Source organism: Theropithecus gelada, chromosome 3, assembly GCF_003255815.1.
Source record: "Theropithecus gelada isolate Dixy chromosome 3, Tgel_1.0, whole genome shotgun sequence".
Classification (NCBI taxonomy): domain Eukaryota; kingdom Metazoa; phylum Chordata; class Mammalia; order Primates; family Cercopithecidae; genus Theropithecus; species Theropithecus gelada.
The window spans coordinates 33,714,583-33,736,389 of NC_037670.1; the positions used below are offsets into that span (position 1 = coordinate 33,714,583).

At 38.9% G+C, this 21,807-nt stretch overlaps 1 protein-coding gene across 1 annotated transcript in view; it reads right to left on the bottom strand.

Annotated features, from left to right (window-relative positions):
- BACH1 (BTB domain and CNC homolog 1) overlaps positions 1-21,401 on the bottom strand; it is a 150,174-nt gene extending 128,773 nt beyond the window's left edge. Inside the window, exon 1 of the mRNA XM_025379732.1 lies at positions 20,611-21,401. The gene's annotated coding sequence lies outside the window, so the exon portion shown is untranslated. The remainder of the gene's footprint in view (positions 1-20,610) is intronic.
- Positions 21,402-21,807: the final 406 nt, after the last annotated feature.

Sequence of the window (21,807 nt, forward strand, 5' to 3'; positions counted from 1 at the left end):
TGCACTATTTTGTTGAACAGCTGATATTCATTGTATCTTCCCACTCACAAGTATATTAGAATTAGAGAGGCTTAACTTGCTTCCTCTTAGTAGTAAATTACACATCTTTGATTGAACATCAGATCTTTAGACCACTAGCAAACTATTGAGAAGATTACTATTCCACCACAATATACTATCATTCAACTATGTAAAAAGACTGAGTTCTGCCATACACAAATACACTCTAGATATGAAACTAAGTCAGTAAATCACTCTTAGTTTAGTACAGGAGAAGCTGCAAACTAGCACCCTAGACACAAATCTGTGTGCCATCTGTTTTTGTAAATAAAGTTTCATTGGAACGCAGCCACACCCAGTCATTTACAGATTGTCTATGGCTGCTGTCCCGCTACAACAGCAGAGTTAAGTAATTGTGAAAGAGTCCAGATGGCCAAAAAAGCATAAAATATTTTCTCTCTGGCCCTTTACTGAAATAGTTTGCCCATTCCTGGATAGCGTTAGTTTTCTTGCCTGTAAAATGTGATCAGAAATAGATCCTAATCTTACCTATTTCTCTCTATTCAATAAAAATATATTGAGCACCTACTATGTAACAGGCAGTTTGGAAGAGGGGTAACAAAGATGAATAAGACATAGTTTCTTCCGAGAACATTGTAAGGACTAAGAGGTAACATGGATAATTTCAAGGTGCATATGAAGTACTGAGATAAGGGTATGCATTAACACTATCAAGTCAAAATACGAGAACTTAGTAGAAACTGGCAAAGGTATTATGGAGAGATGAGACCAGAGCCAAGTGATAAAGAATGAGTGGTATTTTTTATGTTGCATAACCTAACAATATTGTATTGTATACTTACAAACCTACTAAATAGATTTTATGTTAAGGATTCTTATCACCAAAAATACAATAAATGAAGAGGATAGATGGAAACTTTCGGAGGTGATGAATAGGTTTGTGCCATAGACTGTGGTGATGGTTTCATGGGTATATACTAATCTCCAAACTCATTAAGTTGTACGTTTTAATTAGGTATGGCTTTTTGTATAGCAGTCTTACCTCAATTAAGTGATTTTTTTTTAATGAGTAGGAATTAACCAATGAAAGTGCTGAACAAAAATTGGGAGGAATCAAGGGACTTTTTTGCAGCCTAAGGCCAAAAGTTGACTCTTTTTGCATTTCTGCTGAAACAATCTTTACTAAGTTCATGGATGCCCCCGGCTGCAAGGGAGTGGGAGGAGTGTCTTGTATATTACACGCTTTGCATAGTTTAGTTTACAATGAGAACTTGCTGCTTAAAGACTAATGAAGACAAAGAAAATAATGAAAAACTTCAAAATTAAACTTGTGTGAAAGCTTTAGTCTCCATGAAACTCTCATCATTTTTAAAAAGCCACTTAGGACTTACTGATAAATAATTCTACTTGCAAATAGTAGAAACATCGTATATTAAATCTGGACAGTATCTACTATATAATAGGGTGTGAAAATGTTTCCGTTACCTTATTTTTGGCTGAACCCCCAAAACTAATTCAATAGATGTCAAATAACCTCCTAGAAGGAATTCTTTATAAGCTTGTCTATGTGGTGTGAACTGAAGAGAGCAAAGAAGGTTCTGACATTCCCTAAGTACCTCTTCTATGGGCATTAGAGGCAATCTTGTGGATTCACACAGTAAATTTCCAAAGGCCACTTGCCTGTTAGGTGTACATTTGGTGCCTGAGAGATATCACATAAGAATGTCTTTTTTTTTCCGCCACCGAGAACACTATCGGGAATTTTTCTTGGCAGTGAGTAGAAAGTAAAGCCCAAAGGCCTGGGACGAAAGACACACAAATGTTGTCAGGATATACAAGGCACGGGAGATCCAGAACATGGTAAATGGCATTGGAAGATTGAAATGGAGCATATGGTATAGAAGAAGGATCACAGGACAAATAGGAAGTGGAAAGACTAAAGGCTTGTTTTCCCATACACAGGTGTGTCTAAGTATCTGTGTGTGTGTGTGCGCCTGATGTGTATGTGTGTCTGTGTGTATACATATGTGTCTGTATGTGTGTATGTGTATATGTCTATGTGTCTGTGTCTGTGTTTCTGTATTTCTGCGAGCACGTATCTATGCCTCCATGTGTGGCAAGAGCAAGAATGCAGAGGGTTACGGGGAAAGGTAGGTGGGATATTGCCAAAGAGAGGAGATCAACTCTTTTGCATGAGTGCATGAGAGATCAACTTTTCCACATTTCAATGTCTCTTTATCTGTTTTCCAAAATCATCTTAATTCTATAATTGAAATGTAAATATATCTAAATCCCATGAAGGTATTTCCACATATTAGTGTGCATCATGGGCTATTCTGAGGTGATTCATGCTTAAGAGAAGATGAATTTTTTTTTTTTTTTTTTTTTGCATTTTAGTACGGAGAGTTTAGGAAAAATATTTTAAATGTATTTATATTCCTTGTTCTTTCTAAATCATGTACCTCACAATTTTGAGATTTCTCCAACCAGAGACAATTAGTTCGGTGGAATTATCGTGGTGTACCATGTTTCAAAACCTAAAGAGAGTGTTAGAATATCTGTGCATGATTTGCTAAGAGGTGACTTGAACCTCATCTACTTCACCTTCCTTCAGTTTCCATTCAGGAGGAGTACGAAGATTAATAGGGATTTATTTGTATGTTTGTTCCCCCGCCCCGGGAGAACAGCTGGAGCGCTTCTCTCCCATTCTTATATTGCCTTAGTTCAGACTGCTAAAATATCATCAGCTGAGTGGCTTAAGCAACAGAAATGTATTTCTTCCAGTTCTGGAGGCTGGAAGTGCAAGACCCAGGTGCAGGCTGTCAGTTCTTGGTTATGTCCTCACATGGTGGAGAGAGAGGAAACAAGCTCTCTCGTGTCTCTTAAAAGGGCACCAGTCCCATCATGAGGGCTCCACCTAATTACCTCCCAAAGTCTCCACCTCCTAATACCATCATCTTGGAGATTACAGTTTCAGCATATGAATGTAGGTGGGGCGGGGGACACGCGTTCAGTCCATAGTACATGCCAAATGAGAGTCTTCAGAATAACTGCTTATAGAGATTGCGGTGTCTGGCAGGAAGGGAGTAAGACAGCTTAGACTTCCACACCCTTCCCATCATCCCCCACGCCTAGCCAGCTGGTGCTGGTTCTGGGCCTCAGCAACAGCATGGGCCCTGAGAGGAACTAGAGTTTCCTGGACTTACAGGGACACAGGACAGGTGCCCGATTCTCACCTGACAAAGTCTAATGAGAGGCTGGCTAGAGCTCCCTTCTAAGCAAAGTGAAGAGAAGCTGCCTACACCCTCAGACTCTGTCTGAGGCCAGGTGCTGAGTGCTCTAGGGGTTAAATGGAGACTATGGAAGGTAACCAGGTTGGGAAGACTTGAAAGGACCATATAGAAGGCATCTGCCTGACAGGGCAAAGCAACCCCTAAAGGAGAGGCTATAGGAGACTCTCCATCAGATGAGGTCGCTAAGCAAAGCTCATAAGCAGTCATCTGATCACATAGCTTACTTACTCGAGTGATATCTCCTTTTAGTTTTGATTTGCATCTCTCTAGTGACTGGTAATGTTCAACATCTTTTCACATGCTTATTGACCATTTATATATCTTCTTTGAAGAAATGCCTATTCAAGTTCTTTGCCCATTTGAATCAGGTCATTTGTTGTTGTTGAGTTTTAGGAGTTCTCTATATATTCTGGATACTAATCAATCTCTTCTATGAGTGCAATTGTTTTCTCCCATTCCGTGGGGTGTCTTTTTAGCCAGTTGATATTTTCTTTGATGTCCAATTTTAAAATTTTTTCATGAAGCCCAATTCGTTTATTTCTCCTTTTACAGCCTTTGCCTTAGGTATAATAGCCACCAAAAGATCATTTTCAAATCCAATGTTTTGAAGCTTTTGCCCTCTGTTTTTTCTAAGATTTACATAATTTTAGGTTTTACATATGGATCTTTGATCCACCTTGAGTTAATTTTTATATATGATGTTAAGTAAAGATCCAACTTCATTATTTTACATGTGAATATTGTTTTCCCATGGGCTGGACTGTTTAATATCTGAAAATAGGATCTTTAAGATGAATTTATCCATAGACATGAAAGAAATCCGAAAGGGGGTTTGAAAGAACGAGACTGATTTCTACTTGGCCTCCTAAGTCCAGCCCATTCAAAAAATTGGTTATATAACCAAAGCACAATTATCAAGTAATGAAACTGGTTTCCTGTGTGGTATATAAACCAATCCTGAAGGAAATACTTCAAGAAAAAATAGTTTTAAGAAACTCCATTAGCAAGACATTTAAAAAAGAAAGAAAGAGCTCAAAGGGAGTATTGTGGAGGCTATCACATGTACTAGTTCATTATCTAAAGGCTTGGCCAGTGGTATGATGACAGGTAGGCAGCGTGTGCCTCAAAAAAATGGGTCTCCTTATTTAGACTAATTTCAGATTTTAAACATCAGAAAAGGATAAAATATTTCATCTTTTTATTTACCACAAAATAAATCAAAGGGCTCAGTAAAGTCATTTAGAAAGAACATAAATCACAATAGAAGAAAAGAGAAGATCTAGACGTATGGCACCAGCAATGATTTCACCTCCTTCCCTGTGCTCATAATTTCCTCCATCTTTTTTCTATGTAGAAACCTGCCTCACAGACCACATGTGTGAGGATATTTTGGACTTTATATCAAGCATTTCTATGACTCATATAACATCATCTAATGGACCACTTACATCATTATTTCCGAGAAAATAATCTCTAAGAAATGGCACTAAAAATTCGTTCTCATCTAAGGTATTAAAGGGTTTTTTTCTATATACATAAATTAGAAAATAGTATTAAGACATAAAAAATAATGCTTTAAATTTTATGTTTAGCCACATGTAGCTATTTAAACTTAAATTTTAATTAATTAAAGTTTTAAAAAAATAAACATCATTTGGTAGTGGCCACCACGTTGGACAGCACATACATAGAAAATGTTCATCATTACAGAAAAGGTTGGTTTTTTTTGGTTTTTTTTTTTGTTTTTTTTTGAGACAGTCTCACTCTGTTGCCCAGGCTGGAGTGCAGTTTCATAATCTTGGCTCACTGCAACCTCTGCCTCCTGAGTTCAAGCGATTCTCCTGCTTCAGCCTCCCGAATAGTTAGAACTACAGGGATACACCACCAACCCCAGTTAATATCTGTATTTTTAGTAGAGACAGGGTTTCCCCATGTTGGCCAGGCTGGTCTCGAACTCCTGACCTCAGGTGATCCACCCATCTTGGCCTCCCAAAGTGCTGGGATTACAAGCATGAGCCACTGTGCCCAGCCTATTACAGAAAGTTGTTTTGGACAACGCTGTTCTGGAGTTTCACAGCCACTTTGGGAAATTAGAAAATAACTCATGTTTTCTGTGCATGACTAGGTTCTTAATATCTTAATGCTCAGTGAATTTCAGCTTTTGTAAAGTAAGAAGCTATGTGATGTCACAGGCTTGTAAAGGCAGAATATTAATCCTCAATTTAGAGGCAGGCTGAGTTCCCTTGATACTTTATTTTTAAATTGCTGTATTAAGGCCAAGAGACAGGCAACAATTCAAAGTTGCAAAACTTCTTCCTAGAAGCCTGAATGCCCTTCAGATTGCTTACAAACCATGAAAATTCAGCAGAGGGATTTAAAATGTTGAGTTAGTGACCTCATGCCCTTAGTTTTTTCACTGAAGTTTTCATGGTTTCTCGACTAAACACATAATGCACTTCTTTGTATCACATTTTTCCCCATATTTGTCATTTTCACTTCCCTTTTACATGATTCATCTTTTAATGTATTAAGGCTACATTATTTACTGGCCATGCATAGATATTTGTGACAGTATTGAAGAAGGGAAAATTTACAGGAACTTTTTTTGAATTCTGTTATCTAGAAACTTATTACTTACTTGGAACAAGGAATATTATGAGTTTTGAATCATTGCAATTTTATCGTTCAGCTCCCCTTTCCCACCAAAGAACAAGTTGAATAAATCTTTGTCAGAATTTAAATTTGTCTTTAACTGCTTCCTCCAGAAACATGCAGAATATTAGATCATCAAAAATTACATTCATTTGTCTAAAGAAAGCATGTTCAAATCTCAGAAGTTTTATGTAATGTCTAACCAGAATACACGATTTCATCTACCTACAGTGGAAAAATCTATATGTAGCCTAAAATTTCTCATTATGATATTCTTACAACTTTATCCTAGGGAGACTGGAAGGAGCAGGTACAGTGTCTTTACAAGCAATGTGGCTACCAAACCCCAGCAACACCTCAACCCCATCCTGGAGCAGTGGCGCCGTTAAGGAAGCGTCTTTGCTACTGTACATGGGGTCTTCGGTGCTTATTTCGGCTATCACTGTATGGTTCTGACAGTCTGATATCTGAAACTATTGTGTCTACAGCCACACCACTCTGCACGTGCCCAATCTCATCCGAAATTAAACTATTGTGATAATGAATGTCATTTTTTGTATAGGCAGAACTTAGATTTTTAACTCTTAGCAACTTTATTAAATGGAAAGGGATTATTAACACACCCAGCCCCATACCCTGTCCCTTCCTATAACTAAAGAAAGACCTAGAGAGACTGACTTTGGAAAACTAATTGACAGTTCCTGTGTTTTGAATGTCCCCACAAAAACTCATGTTGAAATTTAATTGCCATTGCAAGGGTATTGGAAGATGGAGCCTTTATTTAAGAAGTTAACACTATAAAGAAAATATAATGGCTCTGCCGTCATGAATGGATTAATGCCAGTATATTGGAAGTGGGTCAATTATCACAAGAGTGGGCTTCTGATAAAAGCCTAAGTTTGGCCCCTATTTCTGTCTCTATCTCATGGGCTCAATCCCACCTTCCACCATGGGATGCCACTTGCCAGATGCCAGTGCCATTTGGACTTCCTAACCTCCGGAACCATGATCTAAATAAACTTTTCTTTATAAATTATCCATTTTGGTACAGCAGGAAACAGACGAAAACAACTGTTGAACAATTTATGGAATTTTAAAATTTTTCTAAAGTTTACTGTGGTCTTCTGAGAAATTTCCGAGGTCCAGGCATAATATTGGCATAAAATAAACCACATATAATGTTAGAATTCAGAGAAGGAAAAGAGGAACAAAATTTCGATGGAAGTGAATGGTAAAGATTATGAATTTTCAGGAAGAGAAGTATTGCAAAGAATTCCAGTTGGGGTAGGCAGCAAGAGAAAGGAGGTAGAAGAAATGAGCTTAAGATATGTCAGGAAGAGGAAGAATGCAAAAGGCTGCAATCAATGCTTTTCAGACTTGAACCTGCATAGGAATCACATTTTGCTACAATGCAGCTTTAGATAAAATGAGTCTGGATTAGGGCCTGAGACTGCAGTTCTAACAGGTACTCAGGTGATTGCAATGCTCTGCTTTCATGGGCCACATTTTGAGTAACAAAGCTGCAGTCAACTTGGTTACCATAATCACTGAATAACTCGCATTTGTGTTGCTCCTTTGTTGCATAGGACGGTCCCTCACATAATTTACCTCTTTCGATCACTAGATGAGTAAAACAGGATTCTGTGAAATGTCCAGTCTTATTTTATCTATGTTATGGAAACACAGGGAGGCTTTGAGGACTCAGCATCGCACCACATTCCTGGATTTTTAAGAAATCCTCCTTTTAACAAGTTCTAAAGATCATCTCAAATGTTCTACACTTGCCTTTCCCAAACTGGATGTGATTAGATATGCCAGTGATAAAAATGTTTCATGCTCAAGTAAGTTTGAAAATGTGAGTTAAACACAGTTAGATGTTTCTTTACTATAAGACTCTCAGAGTATTTGATAGGAATGTACATCAGAAGTCTTTGAGAGATTTGACCACAGACATAATGCTTTCTTTGTAGTAAACCGATTAACACCTGCTGGAGAAACTTCCCTACATCATGAACAGTGAGGTTTTGACTACTAGTTCTGAGGTCTCATTGTTCTTAACTTCATAGATACTACTTTGACCAATGTAATCAGTGACCTATGCTTAAATATAAGTCATTGCTAAGAGAGTTTTCAAAGCTGGCCAGGGCATCCAGTTAGAAACAGTGATCACCTTTGCACCAGTCGATTAGATGGGGTTGAGCAAAGAACAGCTACTGTAGAAAACGCTGGAAAAAGCATCATGCTGAGAATGTACAAAGGACATATAATACAATTAGGATATTGAAAACCATCATTTTAAATGGTGCACCATAGCTGTAAACCGTAAGAAAATGATATTGACAAACAGGACCAGTCTACTTTGCACCAAACAAACGGAATAGCTCATCATAAGCAAGCAGAGAAGTGCCCAACCCAAGACTGAGGTTGATACAGAAGTTTTCCGAGCACAACCCATAGTGTCCTGTAATGACTGCCTTTGTGAGTGAAGAGAAGGACCAAAAACTTTCCAGCACAAGACTTAGGAAGTCTGACCTCGCCCTTCCCCACTATGATGACTAGGAGAAAAGTTTCTAACTATATAAAATATATAAAACTCAAAGCTACAAAACATACCTCTCTGACCTTTCTTTGGACTGGTTTTGTTAAAATAAATTGTGAATTGAGGTTTTGCCTACAACAAATGGACATAGAGCAATGACAAGCTACTCTCTATAATGAATTCTGAGTAAGCAGAAATGAACTCCTTTTTGTTTTTTGCGGGTTTTTTTCTATTTTATTTTTTTTTGAGACGGAGTCTTGCTCTGTGGCCCAGGCTGGAGTGCAGTGGCCAGATCTCAGCTCACTGCAAGCTCCACCTCCCGGGTTCACGCCATGAGTAGCTGGGACTACAGGCGCCCGCCACCGTGCCTGGCTAATTTTTTGTATTTTTAGTAGACACGGGGTTTCACCGTGTTAGCCAGGATGGTCTCGATCTCCTGGTCTCGTGATCCACCCTCCTCAGCCTCCCAAAGTGCTGGGATTACAGGCGTGAGCCACTGCTCCTGGCCGAACTCCTTTTTTAATATAAAAAATAAAAAGAGTGTTAACCAAACTGACTTTCTCCTTTTACACACAGAAATAACTGATGCTTTCAAAGTTTAGGAGAAAATTCTAAATATGCTGTCATGACAGCTAATGAGTTTCCTTGATATCTGTATTAGTCTATTCCCACGCTGCTAATAAAGAGGTACACGACACTGGGCAATTTATAAAGGAAAGAGGCTTAATTGACTCACGGTTCCACGTGGCTAGGGAGGTCTCACAATCATGGTGGAAGGCCAGTGAGGAGCAAAGTCACATCTTACACGGCGACAGGCAGGACAGCTTGTGCAGGGGAACTCCCATTTATAAAACCGTCAGATCTCGTGAGACTTATTCACTACCGCAAGTACAGTAGCGGGGAAACTGGCCCTATGATTCAACTATCTCCACCTGGCACCTGGCAGGGGTTCTTACAATTTAAGGTGAGAGTTGAGTGGGAACACAGCTGAACCATATCATATCAATATCAAAGTTCCATCTCATAGAAAATTGGTATGCAATGGTTCTCAAAATTCAACTGCATCAAAATCACCTAGAGAGCTTGCTGGGATCTACCCTGGAGTTTCTGATTCAGTAAAACTAGGATGGGGCCTAAAGAGCTGCATTTCTAACAAGTCTCAGGTGATACTGATGCTGCAGGTCTGAGGGCCACAATTGAATACAGCTGGAATGGGATGAGCCTTAGCAATCAGCTGTTCCATATCTTTACCTTACAGATGAGGAAGCAGGGCATAGAGAAGAATTTATCACTGAAGGCAAGGCCGGCAACAGCTACCTTGAACACCCCTGCACTCTTCTCTGTCCTTTTCCACTGTTTCAGTCACGTGTCCAGGGTCTCAAAATGTTATACTGCTTCTCCCTACACTCTCCTCTCCATTCCCTTATCAGGAAAAACTGTGAAAACTTTACTGTGGTCAAAAAGATTACCAAGACTCTGTCTATCTATCCTTCTAGTGTATCTTTGCCTTTTACTCTCTTTCAGCTACTTCACTACTCTCTATATTGTCAGAAACTGATAATAACACAAATGATGCTTGCCTGAAGAAATGAAAGTGAATTGGGCCCTGTGAAATACAATTGATCATTGGGCTGTAGGTATTAACCCAATATGCCTGTAAAATGATTTCAGCATTCTCAATTCCCTCTGTGTGTATGTGTATTTAATTCTCTTTTGAATGTATAATATCTTAATATGCTTCACAATAAATAAAGAGTTAAATAAAGTCTTTGGCGTGTGTTCATTTACTATTTTTATAACTTTTGTATCATGGTTTATGTTTTTTAAAAAACTTATCTTTTAATATCCTAAAAAAGGGAGTACTTCTTGAACGGTACAATAAGGACCATCAAAAATCTGCTCATCCATAAAAGTAATGAAATCAGTGGCACAAATTGTCAAAATTAACTTTTTCAGAATTCTGGAAGTTAACTAAAAGATTGCAAAATGTCAAGGAGTGTTTAGTCAGGAAAAATGGCTGAATCTTGGTAAGACCAGTGAGCTGTTTTGTGGCATTTTAACTTGACCTAATCCCACTCCCCTACCCCAATGCCATGGTAACATTGAAAACCAACAGCCTCGCAACTATGGTAGCTATGAAAACCAGCAGGCTGGCAGCCACTGGAGAGGGTCAAATGGATGTGGATATAAAACTTCCCCCAAATCTCTTAATTGTTAAGACTTGACCTGTGTGGCAATTCACTGAAAATATCCATTCTCGGGGCTTTTCTATGTTTGACCTAACCCAGAATTTGCTCTGTGCCAACAGCCCTATCCCTAGGGCATTTGTTTAAAAAAAAAAAAAAAAAAAGGTGCCAATTATTTCACATTGCAGCTGCCTGAGACAATGTTACTGGTTGGAACTAACAGGAAACTGACCAAAATACAACAACCAAGAAATTAAGATGTCGATAAACGACTTTGGAAAGCAAACACATATTCCTGCAAATACAGAAGGTCACTCACATGTGCAGGGCTATGTGTCTGCACAGGAAAGACCTGAGAAGATCCTAATTCCTCACCTCTGTCTTACCTTAAGATTCCACACAAACAGGAAGAAAGCTTAAGGCAAAGTTGTAAACTGCCTGTAGGAATATTAAAGATATACCCCAACCCACACATGTATCCCATCACCCAAAACTGCGAAACTTATTGGTTCAAGGAATGTAAGGAAATCTCTGTCTAATCGTTAGCTGACTACCAATCTAACCAGGCAGAGACTTCAATGGCTGCATATGAAAGAAGAATATAGACTTTACAGAATTAGTGCAGGAAAGTCACTAAACAAATGAATAAAAAATAATAATAGTAAGAAAAAATAGCAACAATAACAACAAACTTTGGGGAGAAGAGAGCATCTGATTTCCCAAGTAGACATATTATTTAAAATGTCCAGTTTTTAACAAAAACAGACACACACACACACACAAAGAATGTCCCATGCAATAGAAAACAAGCAGTAAATTCTCCTTGACAAAGTCCAGACTTTGGATTTAGCAAACAAAGATTTTTATTTTGCTTTTTGTTTTATAATTTGATGTTTCATTTTAGATTCAATGGGTACACGTGCAATTTTGTTGCATAGGTATACTGTGTGACACTGAGGTTTGGGGTATGAATGCTCCTGTAACCCAGATAGTGAGTACAGTACCCAATAGTTGTTTTTTTAACCCTTGCCCCCTCCCTCCCTTCCTCTTCTAGTAGTCCCCAGTGTCTATTTTTGCCATATGTGTGTCCATGAGTACTCAATAAACAATGACTTTTAATCATCTAATGAACTAAAGGAAATCACATTTAAGAATTAAAGCAAAGTGTGAGAACAATGTCTCCTCAAACAAAACTATCTATAAAAAGATATAAATTATTGTTTTAAGAGAACAGAAATTCTGAAGTTGAAAAGTATAACTGAAATTAAAATTCACTAGAAAGGATTAACAACAAATTTGAACTCATAGAAGAAAGAATCAGTGAACTTGAAGATAGACCAACTGTGATTATCCAGGACCAGAAAGAAAAAAGATTTAAAAAAATAATAACAAGCTTCAGAAACCTGTGGGACACTATCAAGTATACCAACATATGGCAGTCCGAGAGGAGAAAAGATTGATAAAAAAGACAGAAATATCATTTGAAAAAATAATGGCCAACAATTTTCCAAATTTGGTCAAACATATACATAGTCAAGAATCTAAATAAATTCAAGTAGGATAAACTCAAAGAGATCCACAGTCAGTTACATTGCAATCTGACTGTAAAAAGACAAAGACAAAGCAAGAATCTTGAAAGCAGCAAGAGAGAAATGGCTTACCATATACAAAGGATTCTTAGTAAGATTAACTGTTGGCTTTTCATCAGAAACCATTGAGATCAGAAGGAAATGGGAGTTAATATATTCAAAGTGCTGAAAGAAAAAGATTATCAGCCGAGAATTCTATATTAAGCAAAAATGTCTTTCAAAAATGAAGGAAAAAGTAAGATATTCCCAGATAAACAAAAACTAAAATAATTCATCACTAGCAGACATGCCATATAAGAAATACAAATCACTCCAATTACTAAAATCAGAAATGATAAAGAACAACATTAGAATGTTTAAAGAAATACAAGGATTATAAGAAAATACTACAAACAATTGTGTGTTAACAAATTAAATAACCCAGATGACGTAGTCAAATTCCTAGAAAGAAACAAACTACCAAAACTGACTCAAAAAGAAACTGAATATCCAAATGGACCTATACTAAGTAAAGAGATTGAATTAGTAATCCAAAAACTTATCACAAAAAGTCCAGGCTCAAGTGATTTCAATGATGAATTCCACTGAATAATTTAGAAAGAATGAAGATCACTCACAGACTTTTCTGAAAAAGTGGAAGAGAAAGGAGCATTTCCCAATTAATTCTATGGAGGCCATATCACCGTAATACCATAATCAGATATAGATATGAAAAGAGAAAAAAACACAGACTAATATATCTTATAAATATAGATGCAAAAATCCTCAACAAAAGTGTAGCAGGCCATAATGAACAACATATAAAATGGATTATACACCATGACTAAGTAAGATTATCCCAGGAATGCAGGGTTGGCTCAATATAAGAAACTATCAGTGTAATATACCATATTAGTAGAATTAAAGATAAACCCACATAATCATCTCAATAGATTTTCTTAAAGCAATTGATGAAATCCACCCCCCACCCCCACAGCAAACTAAGCATAGAAGAGAAGTTTCTCAACCCAATAAAGGGCATCTATGAAAAACCTCTAGCTAACATCATGTTTAATAGTGAAAGACAGTTCAGCAACAAGATAAGGATGTCTGCTCTCACCACTTCTAGTCAACATCATATTGAAGGTCTAGCCAGAGCAGCTAAGCAGAAAGAAAGAAAGAAAAGGTAAGCACACACATATCCCATCAGCAAAGACTGGGAAACTTAGTAGTTCAAAGCATTTAAGAAAATCTCTGTCTAATAATTAGCTGACTGCTAATCAGATCAGGCAGACACTTCAGTGGCTGCACATAAAAAAGAACACAGACTTGACAGATTACAAAGGAAGAGGTAAAATTATTTCTATTTGCAGATGATGTAATCTTGTATAAATAAAATCCTAAGGAAAATCTACCAAAAAACTATGAGATTCTAATAAACAAGCATAATAAGGTTGCAGAACACAAGATTAATATATGGAAATGAATTTTATTTCTATAAAATAGCCATAAACAATAAAAAATACAATAAAAAATTTTGTTTGCAAAAGTATAAAAGAAAAGCTCGGGAGTAATTTTTTTAAAGTAAAAGACTTGTACAGTGAAAATCTGTAAAAGATGATTGAAAGAAATTAAAGAAGATCTAAATAAATGGGAAGATATCTCATGTTCATGGATGAGAAGACTTACTTGTGTTAAGGTGGCAATATTTCACAAATTAATCCACATACTCAACTCAGTACTTCTCAAAATCTCAGCTATGTATTTTCAGAAATTGACAAGCCAATCCTAAAATTTGTATGAAAACTCAAAGGAACCACAATAACCAAAACAACCTTGAATTGTAGGACTTAGGCTTATCAGTTTCAAAACTTATTACAAAACTGCCGTGATTAAGACAATGTAGTACTGGCATAAGTATAGACATATAGATCAACAGAATAGAATTGGATTCAGAAATAAACTCTTACATTTATAGGTCAAATTATTTTTCAGCAAAGATGTCAAGAAAATTTAATGAAGAAACAGTAGTCTTTTCAACAAATGGTGCTGGGACAACTAAATATCCATATGCAAAAGAATAAAGTAAGCCCTACTTCACACCATATACAAAAATTCATAGACCTAAACATAAGCGGTAAAACTATCAACGTCAGCCATAGACCTAAATACAACAGGTAAAACTATAAAAGTCTTAGAAGAGGCCGGGAGCAGTGGTTCACGCCTGTAATCCCAACACTTTGGGAAGCCAAGGCGAGTGGATCACCTAAGGTCAGGAGTTCAAGACCAGCCTGGCCAACATGGTGAAACCCCTTCTTTACTAAAAATATAAAAACTAGCCAGGCGTGGTGGTGGGCACCTGTAATCCCAACTACGCAATAGGCTGAGGCAGGGGAATTGCTTGAACTCAGGAGATGGAAGTTCCAGTGAGCCAACACGGTGCCACTGCACTCCAGCCTGGGTGACAGAGTGAGACTCTGTCTCAAAAAAAAAGTCTTAGCAGAAAGCATAAGAGTAAATCTTCATGACATTGGGTTAGGCAATGGTTTCTTAGATTTGTGAATCCAAAGGTACCTGAGACAGGTCTCAATCAATTGAGGAAGTTGATTTTGCCAAGGTTAAGGATGCACCTATGACACAGCCTCAGGAGGTCCTGATGGCATGTGCTCAAGGTGGTCGAGTACAGCTTGCTTTTATACATTTTAGGGAGACATAATATATCAATCAATACATGTAAGATGCACATTGTTTCCATCTAGAAAGGTAGGACAACTTGAAGTGGGGCTTCCAGCTCACAGGTAGATTTTAAAGATTTTCTGATTGGCAATTGGTTGAAAGAGTTAAGTTATTATCTAAAGACCTGAAATCAATAGAATGGAATGTCTAGGTTAAGATAAGGGGTTGTGGAAACCAGTTTTATCTTGCAGATGAAACCTCCAGTTAGGAGGCTTCAGAGAGAATAGATTGTAAATGTTTCTTATAAGACTTAAGGTCTGTGTTGATGTTAATGCTGGAAGGCTTTTCCTGAATTCCAAAAGGGAAGAGGATATAATGAGGCACTTCTGACTCTCCCTTCCCATCATGCCCTGAACTAGTTTTTCAGGTTAACTTTGGAATGCCCTTGGCCAAGAGGAGGGATTCGTTCAGATGGTTGAAGGGCTTAGAATTTTATTTTTGGTTTACAGACTGATACTGTTTGGCTGTGTCGCCAGCCAAATCTCATCTTGAATTGCAGCTCCCATAATTCCGTTGTGTTGTGGGAGGGACCCAGTGGGAGACAACTGAATCATGGGGGGAGTTTCCCCCATACTGTTCTCACAGTAGTGAATAAGTCTCATGAGAGCTGATGATTCTATAAGGGGAAACCCCTTTTGCTTGGAAACCCCTTTTGCTTGGCTCTCACTCTTCTCTTGTCTGCCACCATGTGAGATGTGACTTTCACCTTCTACAATAATTGTAAGGCCTCCCTAGCCACACGGAACTTTTGAGTCCAATAAACCTCTTTCTTTTGTAAATTGCCAGGTCTCAGGTATGTCTTTTTTGTTTTGTTTTGTTTTGCTTTTGCTTTTGTTTTTGTTTGTTTTTTGAGATGGAGTCTAGCTCTGTTGCCCAGGCTGGAATGCAGTGGTGCAATCTCAGCTCACTACAACCTCCACCTCCTGGGTTCAGGCTATTCTCCTGGCTCAGCCTTCCAAGTAACTGGGATTACAGGCATGCGCCACAATGTCCAGCTAATTTTGCGTGTTTGTGTGTATTTTTAGTAGAGATGGGGTTTCACCATCTAGGTCAAGCTGGTCTTGAACTCCTGACCTCAAATGATTCATACACCCTTGGCCTCCCAAAGTGCTGGGATTATAGGTGCAAGCTACCATGCCCGGTCATGGGTATGTCTTTATCAGTGGTATGAAAAGAGACTAATACACAGATATAACACCAAATGTATAAACAACAAAAGAAAAAGTAGATAAATTGGATTTCATAGAAATTTAAAACCCCATTTCTTTTGTCTGTTTGTTTGTTTTTGTTTTTTGAGACAGAGTCTTGCTTTGTTGCCCAGGCTAGAGTGCAGTGGCATAATGTCTGCTCACTGCAAGCTCCGCTCCCCTGGGTTCATGCCATTCTCCTGCCTCAGCCTCCCGAGTAGCTGGGACTACAGGCGCCTACCACGCCCGGCTAATTTTTTTGTATTTTTAGTAGAGACGGGGTTTCACTGTGTTAGCCAGGATGGTCTCGATCACCTGACCTCATGATCCACCCGCCTCGGCCTCCCAAAGTGCTGAGATTACAGGTGTGACCCACCGCACCTGGCTTAAAAACCCCATTTCTAAGGACATAATCAATAAAACAAAAAGACAACCGAAGAATGGGAAAAATATATTTGCAAATCATATATGTAATAAAAGACTGAACACACAATGCAGAATATATGAAGAACTCTTAGAGATCAACAATAAAAAGACAACCCAATTAAGAAATAAAGAATTTGATAGACATTTCTTCAAATATGTCCAAATGGCCAATGAGTACATAAAAAAATGCTCATCATTAGTCATTAGGGAAATACAAATAAAAATCACAATGCGACACCACTTGACACCCACAAGTGAGGACAGCAACCAGTCCTCACTCTCCTAGGAGGTATGACTTTTCATTCTGTTCCTCACCAAGACCATCACTTCCCACTGCTCCACATTTTCCCCTGCCTCTCCTCTGTTTTCCCATCCCTGGTGATAGGAATGACCCAGGCAGTTGCTGGAAATTGAAACGGGAAAGTTTCCTGATTCCCCTTGCAGGACATGCAACAGAGGTGTGGCTCGCCTGTTCAGTCAACACCACTGCTCAAAACCCTGATGGGAAGGGAAACACACAGACTGACAGGTGTAGGAGCCGGAGCGAGTAATTTGGGCTCCAGCCGCCCGGTAGTATCTAGGGGTGCGTCCCTGCGGCCCCTTTCTGCAAGGACAGAGGACCAGTATGGCAGCTTTCTGTATCTGAGCTCTTGCTCAGCATCCCAGAAGAATCAGGTGACACATGGGCTTGAAGGATGAATGTGGGGTTTTATTGAGTGATGGAGGTGGCTCTCAGCAGGATGGATGGGGAGCTGGGAGGGGGATGGACTGGGAAGATGATCTTTCCTGCAGTTTGGCTGTCCAGCAGCCGAACTCCCCTCTAACCACCCCCAGCTGAGCTCCTCTCAGTGTTCAGATGTTCCTTCTCTTCTGTCTTTCTCTGTTGTGCTGTTTGTCTGCTTGTCTCCTCATCTGCTCATCTGCTTCTGGAGCCTGGGGTTCAGGGTTTATATGGGTACAGGATAGGGGGGCACAGTGAGCCAAAAGGCAACTTTTGGGGCACGTAATGCCTGTTCCCACTTAGGGCCATGGGTCTCCAGGCTTGAGGGTGGGGACTTTGCCGGGGAACCACCCTCTTCTACCCAGTATTTCCCTGTCTTCTGCCCATATCAAAATCACCTTCTCTCCTCCACAACAGAAATCAGGGTTTTCCCCTCTTCCTTCCCAGACTTATCTCTGCAGCAAGTATTTTTCTCTCCAGAAGTCCTATTCTCATTGCCCAGCCAAATGGCTAAAGGAACATCACTCCACCAGCTGTTAGAACCCTGGTGAAGGATGGGAAAACATGTCCCTGGTAACCAAACAGGAAAGTCAGCTGAACCTTCCCCACAGAAACAATATTACACACACCTCAGCCATTTGGGTGTAGGATATGCTTGAGTGGATAGTCTAGCAGTCCTAACAATCATCGAGGATGTATACGTAAAAAATGGAAACGGTTTCACTTTCAAACAACCAGCTCATAAATGAATGTTTGGATCAGACCCATTCTTCTGTTTTTCAGTCAAATAATTTTTTATTTTTTGGTATCTAACCTTGTTTCTATTCTTGTCGTTGTCAATCAAATCAACGCTGCATTCCTCCAGAAACCGGTGAGTATGTTTTGAAAACTTCGCTCCTGTGACCCAGGACCTTGGCTAGAAAGAGTCATCGTAGCACAAGAGGAAGATGGAGCAGGGGTTTTCCTGAGGGTGTGGCAATAGCAATGACTCATGCTACTTCCTTTTTCTAACCCCTTCCATTAGTGGGGTGGGGGAAAGTCACAGTCCGACCTGGGGAAAGCCGTCTTTATTTAGAGGATGCCTCTAGTGTCGTGATGGCTTTTTGCTTTCTTTTTGCCACAATGCAAAGCGGGGAAATAAAAACGCACAGCAAGAGAACGAGAGTTTAGAACTCTAACTATAGGACAGCCAAAAAAAAAGTCATTTATAAAATAATGCAACATACACTAACATTAGTTCCCTAGTGTATGCAAAAAAGAAAGTCAAATTCAGCACATTTCTTTTTGTGTAGTCAGGTACTAAATGACTCTTGCAGCATATGAAGTGGATAAAGCGAACAAAGACAAAGAAGAAGAAAGAAGAGAGAGGAGTGCAAAGAAGAAAATAAGTGTAGACATAAATTAGTTTTTCAGTGTGGGTAGTCTAGATACTATCTTAGTTCCCCAAACAATGTTTGCTTTGTGATTTCATTGCACGACTCTTTCAGATGTTTTCTCTCTGAACGACTAGAAATCAACAGTTCTAGACCCTAACTCTGTAAAAGCAAAGGACTCAAGTCCTCTTCAAGTCTTTCCACTTATAAAAAGGGGAATACATGAGAGTTTTATACCTTGTGAGCTTTTTAAAGCATTTCACAGAAATCGAACATCAGTGATTACATAAAGCTATATATAACTTTTCAAACTGAGGGGAAAGAAGTCAAGTTATTGAGGAAACCATAGCCAAAGAAGGACAGCTGTTTAGTTCCCTGAACCATGCTTTTGAAATACTATAATTGAGATCATTCAGTGAAACTTGTTTGCTTAAATTTTTTTTTTCTTATTGAAAAGAGGGGCTGAGAGGAAGAAAGACATGAATTGTTATTTCACAAATTAGCATAATTATATCCACCGTATATGGTATTATGAAAATTAAATTTAAGAAATTATAGTTAAAACATCTAGCCCAGTGTCTGGCATCTGTTAAGGGATAAAAAAAAGACTCAGGTGTCACAGTTTTTATTATTATTGCTGTTATTATCATTGTGATTATTATAGAGGGGTATCTGTGAGTTATAAAGAGATTGCTGGTAGTTGGATAATTTACCCAAATCATTCCAAATGCTTATATTGTATTTCATGGACCATGTACAGAAAATAGAATGACAGTACCGTTTTTGTGTCAAATTGTAATTAGTTAATGCCATGCCCTCAAAAGAAACCTGGATTTTTATGTTATTATCCAAAATGAATTTCATTGCCAAACTCTTGAATCTTTGACCTGTAGGAGATAAAAATATGTCTGTTTGGCATAAAGATTATTTTGAACTGATGATTTTGAGAAACTGCAGACACAGGAGAAGCTCTGAAAACAGAGTAAAAGTTACCCTTATGTGAGAAAAATTTATATCTGTAAAGGAAATCTCCATTTGTAAGTGTCTTCCTCTCTGTACCAGGATGAGAAGGATGACTAAATCATCAGAGACTCAGTGGAGAAGGTACCAATTTAGATCTGCATAACAAACTTTACCTTTGCTTACTGTGTTCTCCTGGGCATCTCACCATAAATGGCCTTCCCCTCACCCTTCTGTCTTTGTTTCAGTGGAAGATAGAATTTAAACCTGAATTCCAAGCCATGTCTTTGAGATTTGCTCATTTCTCTAAGTTTCTCCCAGGTATACAGAAGATATACATGTTATGAAACATTGGTTTTTCCCTCGTTAATCAGTCTTTTGTTGCAGGAATCTGCCCCAGCTAAAAGATATGCAGAGTAGAGAGAAATGTTTCCCCCTACAGCCCCCAGTACTTAATTTTATTCACTAATTTCTGGATCTTGATTTATTAATCATTAAAAAGGTGCCAGATGCACCAAAATCACCCTGATAGAGAAAGAACATGTAGAGAAAAAGGGTGAAAGACTTTGTCTCACTCATCCATCTGGGTTATCTGTGCCTTTGTTTGCCTCTGACTGGTCTATTTCACAACTCTTTAGACACAGAAGTTACGTTGGAGAAAATTGATTGGAATGCAAATAATCTCTGTCCATGAAAATGCAAATTGGGTTTGTGTGGATATTGACCAGTTTTGCCAGTTTTGCATGTGTTTGTAAATGCATTTCACATTCCTTATTTGACCATAAATGTGTGGTTCTCTTTTGAACTCCTTGCAACATCTATTTATCACCGTATTAATTCCTGTGTTAAATAAAATCTTTGACACCTGTTTATTTTATATTGCATGAAAGTTGTAATTTTATCCTCATTTAAAACATATTCTTTAATGAATATAAACAGCAAACTTACATGATTCATTGAGGAACACATCCGAAATTCAAACATGTTCCTTTCCTTGCAAGTTTTCTCTCCAAGGCCAGAATTGCATCCTTCCTGTGTCATCCATATAGTCATTGTCAAAGAATCAGTCAATCAAAGATGGCTTTGTGAGCTTGCTGAGTAAATAACAGAGTCCTGGACATTTTTGAATAGCTTTTTCTGTTCAGCCAAAAACGACTTGCAAGCCTAGGCACGATGGCTGACGTCTGTAATCTCAGCACTGTGGGAGGCTGAGGTGGGTGGATTGCTTCACCTCAAGAGTTCAAGACCAGCTGGGAACATGGTGAAACCCCAACTCTACCAAAAATACAAAATAAAAATAAAAATTAGCCGAGTGTGGTGGTGCACGCCTGCAGTCCCAGGTACTCGGGAGGCTGAGGTGGGAGGATCACTTGAGCCCGGGAGGCAGAGGTTGCAGACAGCCGAGATTGCACCACTGCACTCCAGCCTGGGTGACAAAGTGAGACCCCCGTATCAAAAACAAAAAAACAAAAACAAAAAAACAAAAACAACCTGCCAAGCTTCTAAGGCAACCTGTTGTTCCCAGTGGTTACTCCGATTTACTGGTGGTGAATCCATAGGCGTCTGCAGCAACTTCAATTCTTGCCTCCAGAGAAGAAAGAATTCGACTGAGGGGCATAAAGCAGAGAAATAGACCCAAGGCAAGTTTCGGCACAGAAGTGGAAGTTCATTTAAAAGTCTTTAAAACAGAAAAGAAAGTTCACTTGTAAAAGACCCAAGAAGGTGCCTGAAGGTCAAAAAGAGAGCTTTAACCTTGATCCTAGAGCTTTACAGGCTTGCCTCTTTCCCGTAATTCTTCCCTTAGGGTGGGCTTCCCGCATGCGCAGTGGCCTCCTTACGGCTGGGAACTGAGCGCACAGGGAGTTTAGGAAGTTGTATCCAGGCCCTTCTGATCCTGCCTTCCTTTTTTTCTGGTGGAGTGTCCCCGGAAGGTCATACTCCGCCAACTTGTCTCTTTGTGTACAGGCCCAGGAAGCTGCTTTCCCTGGCATCTGCATTCAATTAACACTTTAATGTTAACAACTGTGGATCATCAGGAGCTTGTGCCTCCCTGGCACTGGCTGCTGAATTATCATTGCTAGAGAGTCAGTGTGATAATTGTCAAACCATCCCCGGACATTCCTAGTGGGTGGGGGAAGAGCCCTC